This window comes from Crinia signifera, chromosome 3 (assembly GCF_055691185.1).
Source record: "Crinia signifera chromosome 3, ASM5569118v1, whole genome shotgun sequence".
Taxonomy (NCBI): Eukaryota; Metazoa; Chordata; class Amphibia; order Anura; family Myobatrachidae; genus Crinia; species Crinia signifera.
In genome coordinates, this window is record NC_139219.1 from 180,867,913 (window position 1) to 180,885,467 (window position 17,555).

At 41.0% G+C, this 17,555-nt stretch overlaps 1 protein-coding gene across 2 annotated transcripts in view; it reads right to left on the reverse strand.

The window, feature by feature from the left end:
- The window catches only part of FHL5 (four and a half LIM domains 5), a 60,077-nt gene extending 43,772 nt beyond the window's left edge, over window positions 1-16,305 (reverse strand). Inside the window, exon 1 of one of the 2 annotated variants that reach the window (XM_083177021.1) lies at window positions 16,178-16,305. The gene's annotated coding sequence lies outside the window, so the exon portion shown is untranslated. Of the gene's footprint in view, window positions 1-15,253; window positions 15,441-16,177 lie in introns of those variants that run through there. The other variant, XM_083177020.1, reaches the window with a different exon arrangement.
- Between the last annotated feature and the right edge of the window lie 1,250 nt (window positions 16,306-17,555).

Here is a 17,555-nt window from a genome sequence, read left to right on the forward strand (position 1 = left end):
CATGGGTTGAAAGTAATAGCTTGCAAATTGAAGGCATAGGTGAGTCCCTTGCAAATCTGCCTGATGTTTTAAAAAGGCAATCTATTAAAAGGCAAAAACAGGTTGCTTTTTATATGATTGACCCTTGCAAATACAGAGAATACTTGTTGGGAACTCTCCTATGCCTGCCGGCTAATTACTCCTACACCTTTATTACAGAATGGCACAATTTATGAAGTTATGGCAGCTATCTAAAGAAATATAAAGTTCTTAACTTTAAAGGTTATAGGTGGTATTCAATCTGAGATTGGTTCAAAAGGTTGAAATTGAAATGGTCAACAGTGCAAAAGGTGACAGGTAAATAGATGCAAAGGTTCAAAAGGTCAACAAGTATTTTGATATTTTGCTTATTTTACTATCCAAGTATAAAACTATTTAGAATGGTAAGTTGTGGAGAGATAATAGAGACACTAATGGGGTGTGTTTTTCCTCATTTGGGTCATATAAATATGCAAAATATCACACACAAATAAATAGACCTTTTTTGTGTAGACCATTTCCACAATGACCTTTCAAACTTTCGTACTGTTCACCTTTCACATGTTGACCTTTTAACCCTGTCGACCTTTTGACATGCCAACCTATTGACTGTCAACCTTCTGACTGTATTTTCATTGATCCACACCCTATATGATTGAGGCTTGTATTCTAGGTTTTTGACTTGAGATACGAATTTACAAATGCTGTCTTGCATCATTTTCATCGGTAATGAGAGTATTTAAGTTGGTAGTATTCAAAATCCAGTAAATGTAATGCAACAATCTTTATAGGGCATTCATAAGGTGCTGGTGTGACTAGAGCTTTGTGGGTGTGACCAGTACCATGTGGGAGTGTCCGTCCCCACACTATTCATATGCCTCCATAAATATGTACAAGTACAAAAATGTCATCATTGGGTGTAGCCAACTGGTGACTGGTCAATATCCTGTTGTCATAGGCCATGGTGATAGGCCTATTTTTATGTGGAGGCTTGGAGCTGAAGCTCCATTCGCCCCGTTGTTAAACTGGTCCTGGTGATGATCCTATAAATGTTCAAATCCGACGGAGCCATTACAGGGTTGGTTTTGCACCTACGGTATATACAGTTTGTGCTCAGTGTTGGGAAATCGGAAATGAGATACAGTAGCATGTGCAGCACACCACAGCTCGATCTCCTGATCTGACCATTGCAGGGGTGTTTGAAGCTTTCAGCATGTATACTATCCAATTACCAGGCTGATAAGCCAATTATTATATGATCAGCCTGGTAATTGTATAGTGTGCACAGCTTTAGCTAAGGCAAAGCATTCTTGAGATGTTATTGACAGCTACCTGTATGGCTGTCCCCTAGACAGTACTTTTTCACACAAGTAAAGGCTGTGTTTTCATTTCTAAAATATATATATTTTTTATAAGCTTAGTCATTTATTTTTTTGCTTCCAGCATCCCACTGAATGATTAAGGTCAATTACACACTTCATCTGTATTTACTATATTTATGAACTAAAGAGAAAAACTAGAAATACCCTAGCAATTTTGCCTCTAAATGTAGCAAACAAATTGATGCCCTTTAAAACCTTAAACAAACCAACATAATTGTTTCAATGTATTATGATACATAAGTATATCGTGATGCATAATGCAAAATGCTTATTCATTATTAGATAGAACACAATTTTGAAGCCACTCATACAGCAATACCTGGAAGACAATTGTCATTTTTAAATGTGATTTAGAATTTTTTGGTATTTACCATATAAATAGTAACGATGTTTTTTGCAGTTGTTATTCATTATCTGTAAGAACAGTCTCTTCCCACATCTCTTACATTGGCCACTTTTCTGATCATTTAAGTGCAGGGTGGAATTTATTTTCAAAATAAGAGATTTGGGAGGTAATTTACTAAGTTCTATTTTTGATAGAATGTAGCGATGGGCAAATAATCAGATACTATCTATTATTTTTTATAAGGTGCTAAATAAATAAGAAGTAGATTCAAATTGGTTGCGCAAAGCAACATCCCATGTGAAATTGAACTCCCATTTTAGTAAATTTCCTCCTTTGTATTCTACACAAAGGCCACAGTTTTGGGAGTTAGGTGTACAATACATATTATTTCCCTTTTTCCTATTTCCTCATTTATTACCTAAATCATGCCCACCACCTATACTATATATCCAAACAAGCATAACTAAACATATCACAGTGGCTAAATGTTGAGCCGTATAGTTTCCGTGAAATGTACTTTTCTATACATTGCATTGGTGGCCTGGGTCCCTGTCTGTCATGGCCCAGGACAAAAGTCCTTGCAGTACCCTCTGAGGGTGACCCTGCTAACAATTACTGTCATTACTGCTCCTTGTTGACTGTTACATATGTTACCACAGATTAACTTCTTCCCCAAATTAACAACAAAACCAGCCAATTCCCCTTAATTGAGTCCTCTCAGTTGTCTCCCTTTCATCCCTCTGTGTGCATACTTGAAAAGGTGTGATGTTCGCATCTCACAAGGCATGTCATAATCACTGGGCTGTGGACTCTAGACACAGCCTTTCTGCCAGCCTAGCAGTGTGCCAAAAGACAGTGCTATTTGGCCAGGATTTAGGGGCCTGACTGGCCCATCCAGCTTTTGTCATTCTTGTATTTACCAGAAGTTCCAGATGGCCAGTGAGTAATGCTGTCTGTAGCATATGGTAATCACTAATGCTGTCTCTAATATATGGTGGCATGTAATGCTGGCTGTAGTATTTGGGGGAGGGGGGTCACTAATGCTGTGTTTGGGATGTGGGGTCACGTATGCTGTCCACATTATATTGTGGCTCTATATGCTTTCTTTATTATATGTCAGTCCCTATTGATGTCTCTAGTATATGGTGGTCAATAAGGCTGCCTGTAACATATGGCAGTCACCAATGCTGTCTGTAGAATTATGCAAACACTTATAAGATCAGGAAATTCCATCTCATATTTCTCTCTCGAATCCACTACTGTGGTACGTAAGAAGACTATGGCATACCTTGCGTAATAGCCACAACTTAAAGCGCACAAATCCCTATACCTCCCCATGATCTGAAACCCTGCTTTCCAGGAAGAGCAAGCTCAGTATCCTTTTTATATGGGGAGACTGGATGGAGTGATTAATATTAGGTGCCTTGTGTATGCAAAGCTTTGTAAGACTTTCATATTCCTGGAGGCCACTGCAAAATACTGTACCCGGTACTGACAGAATGCAGAATGGCAAAACCACCATGACTCCCTGGTACAACAGGAGCCACTTAACAAAGGTGCAACTGCCTTAACTTATGGGTGACTCTGTGTTGATTTGGACCATTCCAAAGGGCCTCGTGAAATGGTGCTCACAGATCCCAGGATTACAAGTTAAGACTTTGCTTAAAGTCCACGTGAGATCACGATCTTCTGCAATTTATATGGAAATATTTCTGAACACTCTCCCTGCGCATACAGTTTTTAACTGTTACTTCGGTACTTGTTTCCTAGCACGGCCACAATCGCGGGCATCGGGTGTCATTTTTAGTGGTCTGTGACGCGACCGACGCAATGCCCCCGATTTCCCCATAGGGAACAATGTTAAATGCCTCAATGTACCCGCGATGCCCCCGATTTCCCATAGGAATCAATGTTAAATGGCTCAATTTACCCAAATCATCATAGGGAACAATGGTAAATGGGCCAGAAAACCCCAAAAACACCCCTGAACCGTGAAATGTCCCCCCAAAAGTAGTTGACGCCACCCCACGATCAACACGAACCCGAAGCGTGGCGAGCGTAGCGAGCCCGCGAGAGGCGGCGGTACGCGTCCTCCGACCTTTTCATACCCCCACTATCCACATCGGCGTGGAGAATAGAATAGTGTGGCTAGCGCAGCGAGCCACCGAGCCCGAAGCGTGGCGAGCGCAGCGAGCCCCTCGAGGGGACGCGGATACCTTCACAGGTAAACGCGTCCCTTCGCGGGCTTCACAGGTATCCGCGTCCCCTCGCCACGCTTCGGGCTCGCCACACTATTCTATTCTCAACTCCACGCCGACGTGGATAGTGGGGGTATGAAAAGGTTGGAGGACGCGTACCGCTGCGCTCGCCACGCTTCGGGTTCGCGTTGATCGTGGGGTGGCGTAAACTACTTTTGGGGGGACATTTCACTGTTCAGCGGTGTTTTGGGAGTTTTCTGGCCCATTTACCATTGTTCCCTATGATGATTTGGGTAAATTGAGCCATTTAACATTGATTCCTATGGGAAATCGGGGTCATCGCGGGTAAATTGAGGCATTTAACATTGTTCCCTATGGGGAAATCGCGGGCATCGCGTCGGTACCATCGCACCCGATTTTTTAGTGCATGCGATGGCCGCGATGCCCACGATTTTTCCTCACGATGCCCACGATCATGATCGTTGTGGCCGTGCTAGGAAACAAGTACCGTTACTTCTACTTCCCACTTATGCTTTAAGGGCGAGATGTACTAAGCCTTGAAAAGTGATAAAATGGGGAGTGATAAACCTCCAACCAATCAGCTCCTAACTGTCATTTTTCAACCCCAGCCTGTGACATGACAGGTAGGAGCTGTTGTTGGCTGGTTGTTTATCACTCTCCATTTTATCACTTTTCAAGCTTAGTACATCTGGCCCTAAGGGCCAGATGTATCAAGCTTCAAAAAGTGAAAAAAGTGGAGAGTGATAAACAGCCAGCCAATCAGCTCGTACCTGATATTTTTCAAACCCAGCCTGTAACTTGACAGGTAGGAGCTGATTGGCTGGCTGTTTATCACTCTCCATTTTATCACATTTGAAGCTTGATAAATCTGACCCTATGTGTGATGCACAACTGGCAGATCTTATGCACTCATGTTATGGGTTTGTAATTTTTGGGTACAAATACATAACTATTCTATAAAGCGCCTAGTAAGTTATTTACCTTTAACACCTGAATGTGCACATTTGGAATTCTTCGACAGGGCCTTCAAATAACTGGGGGATGCAATAGGCTTTACTGACAGTGAGTGCAGCGGGCAAGGCCAATCTGCAGAGGTTGATACATCCTGAACCCCCCTCAGTATCCATTTATAAAGCCAAATTATTCTATCCTTTCAGAAAGGAGTGGGTGGGAACAATGCTGCAAAGAGAGGTGAAGGTGCAGTCATTTTTTTTAAATGTGGGAGAGCTATAGAGCAACACTATCTACTGCCATCAAATTCCAAATCCATATCTCCGAGTCTCACTAATACAACATTGTATATGACCCGTTTGGTAGACAATGATCCCCCAATAGATCTCTGACCTACAGTACCTGGTTTTGTGTCGGAGATGTGGGGTTGGGAAATTAGGCAATTTAACAAGATTTCTGCTCTTGTAATTATATATTGTCATGTATACTACTAAATAAGTCAGTAAATTGCTTTGTTTATTTGAGAATGCAACCAACTGTTGACATGATTGTTCTTTATTGTAACACTCATTAATTCAGTAAAATAAAAAAAATAAAAAATTCCTGTCAGACATTTCATCTGACTGCAGATATCTGGGACATACACCGTGATATCTCTCACAGTGTACTGTATGTCACATTACATTGGTGCTCCGCCCCTGGGGAGGAGTTATTTCCTCATTTGTTCCTAATTGAAAGAAGAGGGGAAATGTCCATCAGTTGGCACGGTAGAGCATACACTGCACCATGTGGCCAAATAGATACTAGCATTGGACAGACCTGCTGCATGATCCAGCATGACAGACTGATCAGTATTTTCAGATTGGTAATCTGGCTTCATGTTGCAAATATCTGTATGATGTCGGGAAGATTGGATAGATAATCGCAGCATGTATGCCCAGAATAAGTGATATACGGTAAATTAATTAATTTGTTTATTGTATTCCAATTGGTCAAATAAATTATGTGCCCAGTAAGATTTGTTTATGAAATGTTTGTGATATGATAAGACCATACATTATCCCATAGAAAATCTGTAAAACTGTGTTTTTGATACATTTCTAACACACTGAAGTGGAGTAACTATGAATAATGCATAAAACATTAAATTCTATAATATCTTTGAAAAACAAACAAGAATAGAATGGGCAAAAATAACAAACCACAAACCCCAAAGGAATTTAGCTCCCTTCCCTTCTCACTCTCCTCCAATTTTGTCCTGTTTTCTAAAGTCTATTTTTAGAAAAGCAAAAAAATGCACATACTAAACTTTTATCCAGATTTCCTGCTATGAAAAATGAAAATTTTTAGTATTTGAAAGTTACAGTGAGCTGAATAATTTCATGAAATCTAACCGTATGTTACAGGTACTTGTCTTTTGCACTTTCTTTTCAGTCTTTATTAATGCATAATGTTTTGCTGTCTTTTTTGCTAAGTCAATTTTCCTTTTTTTCTTTCTTTTAAATACATAACAGGAAATGACTCATACTGCAAGCACCAATGGAAATGGCAGCCACATTTACAACTACTTGCTAATGCGAGTTTCAGCTGCAAGCTTATTTTATGACCACTTGTTTTTTGTCCACCGTCCAGAGCTGATACAAGGTTTTTGTTTTTGCCTTCCTGACAGAGGCCTTTTTTTTCAAATCTGACAGGTATCACAAGTGGGGATAACTTTTTTTTGCTTTTACTTATCCCAGTGATTTTGAGATTGTTTTCCCGTGACACATTGTACTTTAAGTTAGTGATAAATTTTGGTCGATACAGTTTTTTTTTTTGTGAAAAATACCAAAATGTCGTAAAAAAATTGAACATTTTGCAATTTGCAAAATGTTACATTTTCTGCTTGTGAGACAAATAATCATACCACTCAAAATAGTTAATAACTAACAAAGACCATATCTATACTTTATTATTACATCATTATTTCAACCTGCTTTTAATTTTTTTGGACACTAGGGGGCAGCAGAGTCAAAATTATGCACATCACACAGTAAACGCTGCTTTTGGCTGTTCACGTTTGAACAGCCAATCGCAGCGATCGCCCATGGCGGGGGGCATCGCTGCCCCCCCTGGGCAATGAGGGAAGATGTCTGCTGTCAGGGACAGCAGACATCGTCCCTCTGTCACCGCGTCTCTAGACGCGGTGACACTTTGAAGTCATGACGTACATTTATGCCATGTGTCGGGAAGTACATCCCGACCATGACGTAAATGTACGTCAAATGTCGGGAAGGGGTTAAACTCACCTTGCAAAACATAAATTTAATGCTCCCATCCCCACCCACACACCAATACCGATTTTCCAAAACCTCAAGTGAACATGTGGAGGTGGCGTCTTAGAAGTTCAACAGCTGCCAATTGCATTAAGCTTTTCCCCCCAGATTCTGAAGCCACTAGTCAGCTGCCTAAAGCTGCATTTTTGTTGAGCCAGCCCTGCAACCATCAACAGTATTGGCAATTACACCTGCCCCATGCTCTGTGCATTCGATTTTTCAAAGACGTATTCCTTTATTGTACATGATTCGAAGTAGAATGGAACTCTAGCTAAATACCCACAACACTCACAATACTACCACAAGACGGATCTCTTGCATGCTGTCTTAATGTTGCCACCCATGAATTCCCATTTCAAGTACAGAGAGATCATCCCAAGATCCACTCCACTTGCCTGTAAATATGAAAATATATTATTTATTTATTTATAGTTTTTTATATAGCGCAGCATATTCCGTTGTGCTTTACAAATGGAAACAACAGTGATTAAACAAACTGGGTAGAAACAAACTGACAGAGGTAGGAGGGCCCTGCTCGCAAGCTTACTATGCATGTGTAATTTGCAAAAATATGTCCACTACATCCACTTTTATGACTAGCACTTTTACTATATTAAAAAACAGATCAAGTCATCATATGAATAGGATTCAGGCAAAAAGTTCTTGAAGCACTCCGTAAAGGCCTATGCTCTTGATCAGAGTCAGTTGTACTGGTGCAAAATGTTGCAAAAGTACAACTGGTGGTGGTAGTCTGTGGGAGGGCCGCCCAGAACAGGTCAAGGCCCATTGCTCGGTCAAGCTCTCCCCGCAAACTTTTAAGGGGACACCATTTAATATTGAGTGCTTTTCTATACAGCAAAGTGCTTGACCATTACCGGCTGCTCCTTGGCTGTGCAGCATTGTCCTGTCGCCAAATAGCATTGTTGTCAGATTTCCAACTGGGTCTGAATCAGTCCCATATAAAACATGGCACGACTTTTTTTTATTAAATGAACAATGACAATTAATAATTCATTTTGGCTGTACACTGTGTTAGGAAGAATGTTAAAATTACAAAAATCAGGTAGTAATCCCAAATTTGTATAGAATATTAATGTTTTCACTTTGTTCTATTGCCAAATATAGCTTGAAATCTGTGAATGGATTTTTCTGTTATTAAGCAGATGAGATTATTGAAAATCTTTCAGAAGATTAAACATTTTAGATTTAACCATATAACTGGCTTACAGCATGTACCACTTATTTGTCTAACCCTTGAAACTAAGATAGCTTACTTCAATTAACTTAAGGAATAAAAATCTAGTCTATAAAAACACTGTATAACCACCAGTGTATAAGAATAAGGTTAAGTCTAAATTCTACAAGATGAAGGGCCCCTGACATCACAATGACATGACACACCAATAAACCCGACCCCCCCCCCCCACTAGCCCTTAAGGCCCCCATGTACCAGTCCAACTTGTCTTAAGGGCAATTTGGACCCGATTTCCCTTACACTCCCTGGCAGTTTCGTAGGAGGGCTCATATTGGATTTGGCACTTGATGTGCCTTTTATAACAGGTGAAATCAGGCCAAATCTCACTAGCATATGGGGGGCCTTTACACTACGGTCACATTTTTTGGAATAAAGCCCAATTTCCACACCTTTATAAAATCATAATAATGATATTATTATTCTTGATAATTTAATAAAGAATATAGTACAACAATTTGTATATCATTCAAGAACAAATACAACAGATGGAGCCCCTGTCAACTTTGCTTGGAGCCCGCCAGAACCTTCCCTCTGGGTTAGGGGGTGGCGTCAGGGTGGGGAGGGGGACTGTTGTCAGCGGCGGGGAAGGCAGTGGCCGTTGGAGGGGAGCTCCTTTGCCACGAAGCGCGAGCATCTCGTGTGCGCGCCCCCTGGCGGGATGTGCCAGGTAGCGGGGGCTGGCGATAATTTAGCCAGCCCCGGCCTGAATGAGCCCGGCACCATCTGTATAATAATTGTATTTCTACTGTATAGCGTTTTTCTCCAATAGGACTCATTTGTTTTACAGGCATCAAAAATAGTACAGAGTATAAGTATTTTGTATTATAGCATTTAAAGGACTCACCCAGAAATATTTAAAAACAACAGAACCTAGAGAGCACACATTGGTACAGACATTTTGGGTAACAGACTCTGCAGGTTATATGCGCACTATATAGGATTACCCTGGGTGAAATAGGTCACGCCTAGTTGAGACAGCAGAAAATGAGTGGTTAAAGCATCATAAAGCTAGGGATAGTGATCCAACATAACTGTTGGGTTCATGTACTTTACATCTCATCCAGGGGCGTAGCTAAGGGTTCATGGGCCCTGGTGCGAAAGGTCAGCTTGGGGCCCCCCTACATACAACAAAATTAATGTTTATATTTTAATACATAACCCTCTATACCCACCACGCACCCTATTCCACCCACATACCCTAAAATCCTTTTCTCCCATATACCCTATTCCCCCTCTTCATCCCACATACAGTATGCTCCATGTTCCTCTCCTCCATTACACACCACCTACTGACCCAACATAAAACCCATATACCGCTACCCCCCACACATCCTGCACTTCAGTCCCTGTTACCCAAAATACATCCCATAACCCTTTATCCCCACCAAAAATACCCTATTCCACCTTCATATACCCTACAATCCTTTACTACTCCCATATACACCCTAGCCCCCCTGTTCTTTTCAAATACACCCCCCCCCCCCTCTCACATCCCACACCTGGGTGGTGACCTCTTTTATGCTTGTATGCAGGACCACACACGGCAGCTGCATGGTCCCCCTTCTTGAAGGTAGTCACTGACAATGACTTACCAGTGCATCTGGGGGACCCGGGCAGGATGTTGTTAGCTAACTGGCTGTCACTCTCTCCTTCCCGAAGGGTCACTTTCCTGGCGCTGCGGCGCAGGCTGGGCTTCTTCCTGCACTCCCGGCGCAGGCTGCCCACCCGGCGCAGGCTGCCCAATCACAGAGCTCAGAAGTCAGCCGCCCGTCCCAGCCGCTGGCGCTGGAGATTCAGTGACGGCTGTCTTCTGAGCTCTGTGATTGGGCAGCCTGCGCCGGGAGCTGCCTGTCACAGGCGGGAGCAGTGCCGCGGATTGGACACAACAAAGTGCCGAACCGTCACTCGTCGCCCTGCCGCATAACATCGCATTAGCCCACAGTGAACACCCGGTAAAGCTGCCGAAGTGCTGCCCCTAGGCATAGGCTGCTGCCCTAGGCAATTGCCTAGTATGCCTATGCCTAGGGCCGGCTCTGGGCACCTATCCAACAGTGGCGGGGGTTGGGCCCCCCTGGCTCAGGGGCCCGGTCGCAGGTGCGACCGCTGCGACCCCTGTAGCTACGCCACTGCATACATACACCCCCACTCACATACATACATACATACATACATACACCATTGTCTTACATACAACACCGCCACTCTCATACATACATGCATATGTTCCCATTCATCCCACCCCTCCCTCACGCTAGTGCACATACCAGACAGCCACTTCTACGGACACCCAAAACCCTGACCATTATTCTGTATCTTACTGCTGGCCCGGGGTTACGCTGCTGCTGATCCATGGGGCTCCTGATGATTAGGCGGGGGAGTGAGGAGCACTGCTGGAGGTGACACCGTCTCCCTGCATAAGGAGCCGCTGGCAGTGGGGTGGATAGGCGCAGGTGCTGGTGGCAGGGGGGCAAATAATGCTGCTGTGCTGCTTGACCCCTGGCCCATCCCCTTCTTGTTCCAAAGCTAGCAGAATTTATTTTAAATGAGGAAAAGGTGAAAACAATGAGTTGCATGGTGCAGGGGGGTGTTTGCTGGGTCTGCAGGGACGACCCCCCCCCCCCCCCCTGTTTTATTTAAAAATTACTCTGCTGTTGTGTGGCTCCCTTCCCCCCTTGTATTTGAGGGTGTTTTTCAGCAGACCCTCTATCCTTAAATTTACTTACCTCGAGTCTGGTGCTCGAGTAAGTTGCTCCTCTGCTTCTCCTGTGTGATCAGCCTCAGCCTAGGCACGGAGCAGAATCACTTCCTGTCGCAGAGCAGCAGCAGCAACAGGCAGCCTTGAGATTGGCTGTCTGTTGCTAGGCTGCCACAGACCAGTCCCGGGCCGGAACTATCATATGTCTAACACACGCTCCTCCTGCCATCAGTTCACTGTTCCTGCCAGGTGCCGTACACTCACCGCATATCACCTGCCGCCCGCGTACACCCCTTCCCCCGCACATGTAAAAAAAAAAGTCATGCCGGGCACTGTAGTTCCGCCACTTGCGCACCGCATCATTCGGCCTCACTCTGACGTCGGCCTCCCGGGAAAGTTCCCGGTGAATACAAAGCTGCCGAAGTGCTGCCCCTAGGCATAGGCTGCTGCCCTAGGCAATTGCCTAGTATGCCTATGCCTAGGGCCGGCTCTGGGCACCTCTCCAACAGTGGCGGGGGTTGGGCCCCCCTGGCTCAGGGGCCCGGTCGCAGGTGCGACCGCTGCGACCCCTGTAGCTACGCCACTGATCTCATCCACCAGCACAACAAGCAAGGCAATCATGTTAAGTGTACTGCAATGGTTACACTGTAGGACCTAGGGCACATATGGGTGAACTGGCAAATATGTATTATACCCTGTGTGAATAGATCCATGTATAGCACATCCCGTCCACGGGATATCATCTGAGGCAAGCATAAGGGGTGCATTGTATAGGTTGCTGCTGCAGAGTGGGCAGACAGTAGAAGTATAGCATACATCAATGAGATTTGTACTGCAACATTCTAAGAGTTCTTTTAATAATATAAAAATATATACAATTTTACAAAAACAACATGGAATGGTAAAACCAGAGGTAGATAATTATATCACTATAACTCTGCAAAACTGTTGGCACTATTTTGCTTATCTTATGAATAAATGCTCCCATCCATGTGTATATGTCATTGAACAGCCCAGACCACAGGTTCAATATTTAGTGATTGATAAATAACCAGGAATGGAATAAAACAACAGTAACTTGCAGGATCATTTCACTCCTACCATCTGGACATTGTAATGTATTACATATAACTAAATTCGCTAAGGGCTTCATATTATAAACAGCATAGCAGAATGCCGCCAAGTACAGCTATTTTCATACACATGCCAGGATTCCACTGAAATCCTTGCGTAACAGTATGATTCCCATCAATACCAAGACAATTTACAGTAAATACAGTTAATACAGTTAATACTGTATGATGGTAACATTTGGAGTATGATCAAAAAACTTAATAAACTACTGGAAGTATTTTCCAGATTCATACTAATTCCATGTGTTATAGGTAGAGAGCACAAAATGTAAGCCTTAATACATCTGCCTGTAATATATTGCAGATACAGTGTGAAATATAATTCCTGGTTATTATATAGAATGTCACACAGCAGAAGTAAATAAAAGTGACACAGATCATCGCTCTGCCATCACAGTCAAACATTAGGTCATGATAAGATGTTGGAACTTGATATCAGCAAGATGTGCAGTAATTCCAAATAGCTAAACTGTTCTTACAGGTTATTAAATTCAAATCTATATGTATGTCTAGAATGATGAATGATAAATGATGAGTTCAACTTGGTTAAGATATTTGGCTCTATCTGTGAAAGATGACAAGTCAAAGTACAGTACACTGGTTAAGTCAGTCAGACGTCTGGTGTAATCAGTTTATTAAGTAAAAAAATAATAATAATAATAATAAAAATCAATAATAATAATATATATATATATATATATATATACACACACACCACCACAGTATATAAAGTGCATAAATACAGTATGTGGGTTAGAATGTACAGTAGCTTAGGGTGGGTCACCATGATCCTTATTATGGCAACATTTGAGTACTACAAACTAACAGATAATAGTTAAAATTAATTTCAAATAATTTATTGTTACCACAACATTAAAAAAAATGCATAAGTGAAATTACAATGCAATGTACTCACAGCTCACACAACAGATGTTAAATATTTAATGTAAAAATGACAGAAGGAAAGATACTGTTCGGCAATCAGCTAGTACAGCATCCTAGGCACCTGTAACAATTCCTAGAAGGCAACAGGGAGAAGTGGGAATAACATGGATGACTAGGGTCAGAAATCATTGTGCCTTTGCTTTACGCCTCCTAGAGAAAATGTCCTCCATTTTACGTGGAGATTGGCTCGTAATTTACTCCGCAGCCTTAACTACTCTATCTAAAGAGCCACGATTTGAAAACTTGGAATTCCCGTACCATACTGTAATGACATAAGTCAAAAGACTCTCAGTAACACAGAACTAGAAATTCACAAGCATGGGCTTTGGTAACCCTGCTACTCAAAGTCTCCGTAAGAAGAAAAGGTACTTATGAGCCTTTCCAACCTCAGCTGCAATGTGAGAGAACCATATCAGTTCCTAAGTAAAAATCTTTAAAAATGTAATACTACTGCTAATACCTGCTTGCCATTTAAAAACAGTGGTCCAATGGTGGTTTTCCTAGAACTTCTAAAATCTATTACCATGTCTTTAGTCTTAAAAATAAAATATTAAAAATAGATTGTTATTCTCTCCCCACGTAACAAGATTGTTATTCTCTCCCCACTTAATCAACCCTTCTAGCATGATATACAATCCGAAGTATATAATGAGTATAAAAAGGGACCCAAGACACATCCTTGAGGAGCACCTGTATACAATACAAGTTCACATAAGAAAGTAGAGTCCATCCTGTGGACGATCAGTTAAAACATTCAACAGCCAATTACACATGGACAAATTATAGCTTCACTAGTATTTTGTGTGTAGTAGATTTATTAGCAAATGTACAGTCATTTAGGCAACATATTTTATTCTTTAAAAACTGAACAATTGGTAGTAAAGTTCAAAGACATAAGGGGGTACAATTTCTAAAGGTCAGATTATAATCATCTAAATTGTTCAATATCAATTTGTGTGTCAGAAAATAAATCACACATTTACTAACACTTTATTAGAACATTTTTTATTTATTTGAATTTTTGAGTGTTAATAAATGTATGGTTTAGCCCCTGAAACACAATAATGAGGTTGAATGATTTCAATTCAATTAAATTTGATCTTTAGTAAATTTAACCGAAGGTGTGCTTTACTATTAGTGATATGTAATTCAGGGGCAGAGTTATTAAGTTCAGTGAAGTGATAAATTGTCTGGTTTTTATCACCGGCCAATCAGCTCCTAATTGTGAAGTTACAGGCTTGGTTTGAAAAATTACAGGTAGGAGCTGATTGGCCAGTGATAAAAACCAGACACTTTATCACTTCACTGAGCTCAATAACTCTACCCCTCAATATGTATCTCACCTGTCCAATCAGGTGTATAAGAAGGGAAAAATGAATGGACACAGGAAACTCAGGTCCAATAAGTTTGTATTGTTTTGAGCATGAGTAAATCACAGCTACTCTAGACACTGAAATAGGTCAAGAAATTCCTGTTCTACAATAAAAAGTTCTATAAAACATAACAAATCAATCAAGTTAAGAGATGTATTTCTGATTCTCACTGCAGTCATGTTGCAAAACATTTTAATTTAAAAATATGCATTATTCCTGTGGCTTTACTAAAATAATTAAAATAAGCTTAGTTTCACTATTCATTAATGTCCTGGGAAAAATATTAACTAGATTTATGAATTTTACCTGACATTCAAGAAAAAAATAATAATAATAATAATAATAATTTTGATATAAAAAATAACCTACAAGCATGGCCTACAATAAAAAATAACCTACATGCATTATAAAGAGTTTCAAATCTAAACATAGCCAAAATCTCAAACACTTTTATCAAATTAAAAGCATTAAAAAATATGAATTCTCCCACCTTTACTATTATGCTATTAAGGAGAATACGGGGGAAAGTAATAAATGTAAAGTACACACAAAACGTATTACAGTAATTGTATGATTAAATGCATGTTAATAAGTAACACTTAACATAATGTAGGTACTTACAAGTTATAATTTCCTCTCAGCTGAGCTACTAATGACTTCTAGGGACGTTTGCAGACACATACTGAAGTCAGTGAGCAGCATTTCTGTAATTTAAGTCTTGCCAGATTTTGGCTCTTTCGCAGAGATGGTTTGTTATTCTTGAAACCTATCCAAATGTTTCTGTCTCACATAGCAATAACGGATGTTTATGTTGGGGTCCTAAACTTGCAAATTAGAAAAAGCAGCAAATATTTTTATAAAAAAAAATGTAGTTCAGCCTGATTTCCTTTTAACCAAGGCCAGGACCTAAAGGACTAAATTTATAGAATTTCAGGGTCTACAGCAATGACTGGAATGCATATTTGCATAGTTGTGGAGAAGGCAAAGCAAACATTATAATTCAGCATTAGTTATTCGATTAAATGGTTATTGCATTAGTATAACTCAGGTACCATTGTATACCAAGTATGAAGCTTAGTCTGGCTCTTAAGTGTTACTGGAAAACAAACCAAAATGAAGAAATATATGAGGTTGGCGCAATAAATAAAGTAACAAGTCATCTTAAAACATATTCAACTTGCACATACAAGTATAAATAGTAGTATGGTCTTGGCAGAGATGATTTTTTTGCATAGTCCCCATAGCACAGTTTCTTATCCTCCTTCCTTCTGCAGGAGATTCCCTGAAAGAGTAGCAATCTCACTGAAGAGATGGGAGTTCTATTGAAGATTGTATGTTGCCCGTAGCAACCAAACAGATTCTATCTATTATCTTCTAAAAGGTGCTAAATAAATAAGTAGAATCTCATTGGGTAACATCGGGCTAACATCCCATCTTCAATAGAACTCCTATCTTAGTAAACAGAGCCGGCCCTAGCCTAAATGATGCCCTAGGCAAGATTTTGGCTGGTATGTCACAACATTCAGTTATTGTATTGTTTCTTACCTGGTTTGTGGCTTCTCCTGTCTGTTCAGCCTGCTCCATGCTGCAAGGAAGTTCTGTGTGGCCTGAGCTTTGCTAATTACAGCACCTGGAGGAGTCCTTGCTGCTGACAATCTCTGTATAGCTGAACTGTGCTGTGAGATCTGAGCTCAGCTAATTTTTTATTTTTTTTTTAATTTAGTTTTTATTTACTTTTGCAAAAATTCACAAAGACAACATTTAAAATACAATACATTACATACAGTACAATAAACACCTACAACCCCGTGGCCGGTCACGCCCCCAGCTAAACATCAGAGATCTACACCTATATGCTAAAAAAGGAACTAGGGCTAAGGATGACACCATATCATGTTTTCTACTCTGCTCCCTAATTATCATCGTACGCATAAGCATAAAAAAATATAACTCATAATTATTCCTAATCCCACCCCTCCACCAATTGCTCAATATATCTATTGAATAATTTCTTGTGAACTACCCTCGTAATTTAACTCTTATCATTTCATCATTCTTATCATTTCGGTGTCCTGAACTTGTTGCGGATACCTCCGCTTCCCAATTCTTGTCGTGACTAAAGTGCAAACGTGATCAGGGGCTACACATGCCATCACTCATACATAAGAATAAAATATAAAAACAAAAAAAAATAAGTAAATAACTCAAGTGATACAAAGTGTATTTATACTGATATATAAAATTTAGAGGACGTCCACCGACCCCATATCCTATAGAATTTAGCAAAACACCCTCGTGTAGCGTATACGTATTTTTCATGAGAGCAGGTAGCATTAACTAAGTTAATCCACTCCACCGCCGAGGGCCCTTCCTTGGCCATCCACTTCCTTGCTATAATTACCTTTGCACACGATGTTAAGATCCTAATCAATTGGGTCCATTGCCCACTTAGTCGGGTATCCACCACCCCCATTACCAGACCTATTGGACTGAAAAGGGAACTGGAGACATCCAGCTCCAACATAACATCACAAATGGCCAACCAGAACGCCTGGACATCCGCACATTCCCACATTAAATGCCAGTATGTACCAGGCTCAGCTCCACATCTCGGGCACCCGGCATTGGCGGATTTACTCATATGCCTCAGGCGCTCTGGGGTAAAATAAATTCGATGAAGAACATTGAATTGGACCTGCTGGACCGAAAGGGCCATTGAAGATTTATTTGGAGCTGATATAACCTCCCTCCAGTCTATTAACAAGATCTGGGGGATATCCCTGGCCCACTGGGTCCTCAGCTTGTCCAATCCATTTTCCTGTCTAAAGGAATGAAGATATTTGTAAAGTTTTGAGAGGTGCTTCCTGGGACCCAATTTTTTAACAAATACCTTGCAGGGTGCTTCACTTATATTCAAAGATCC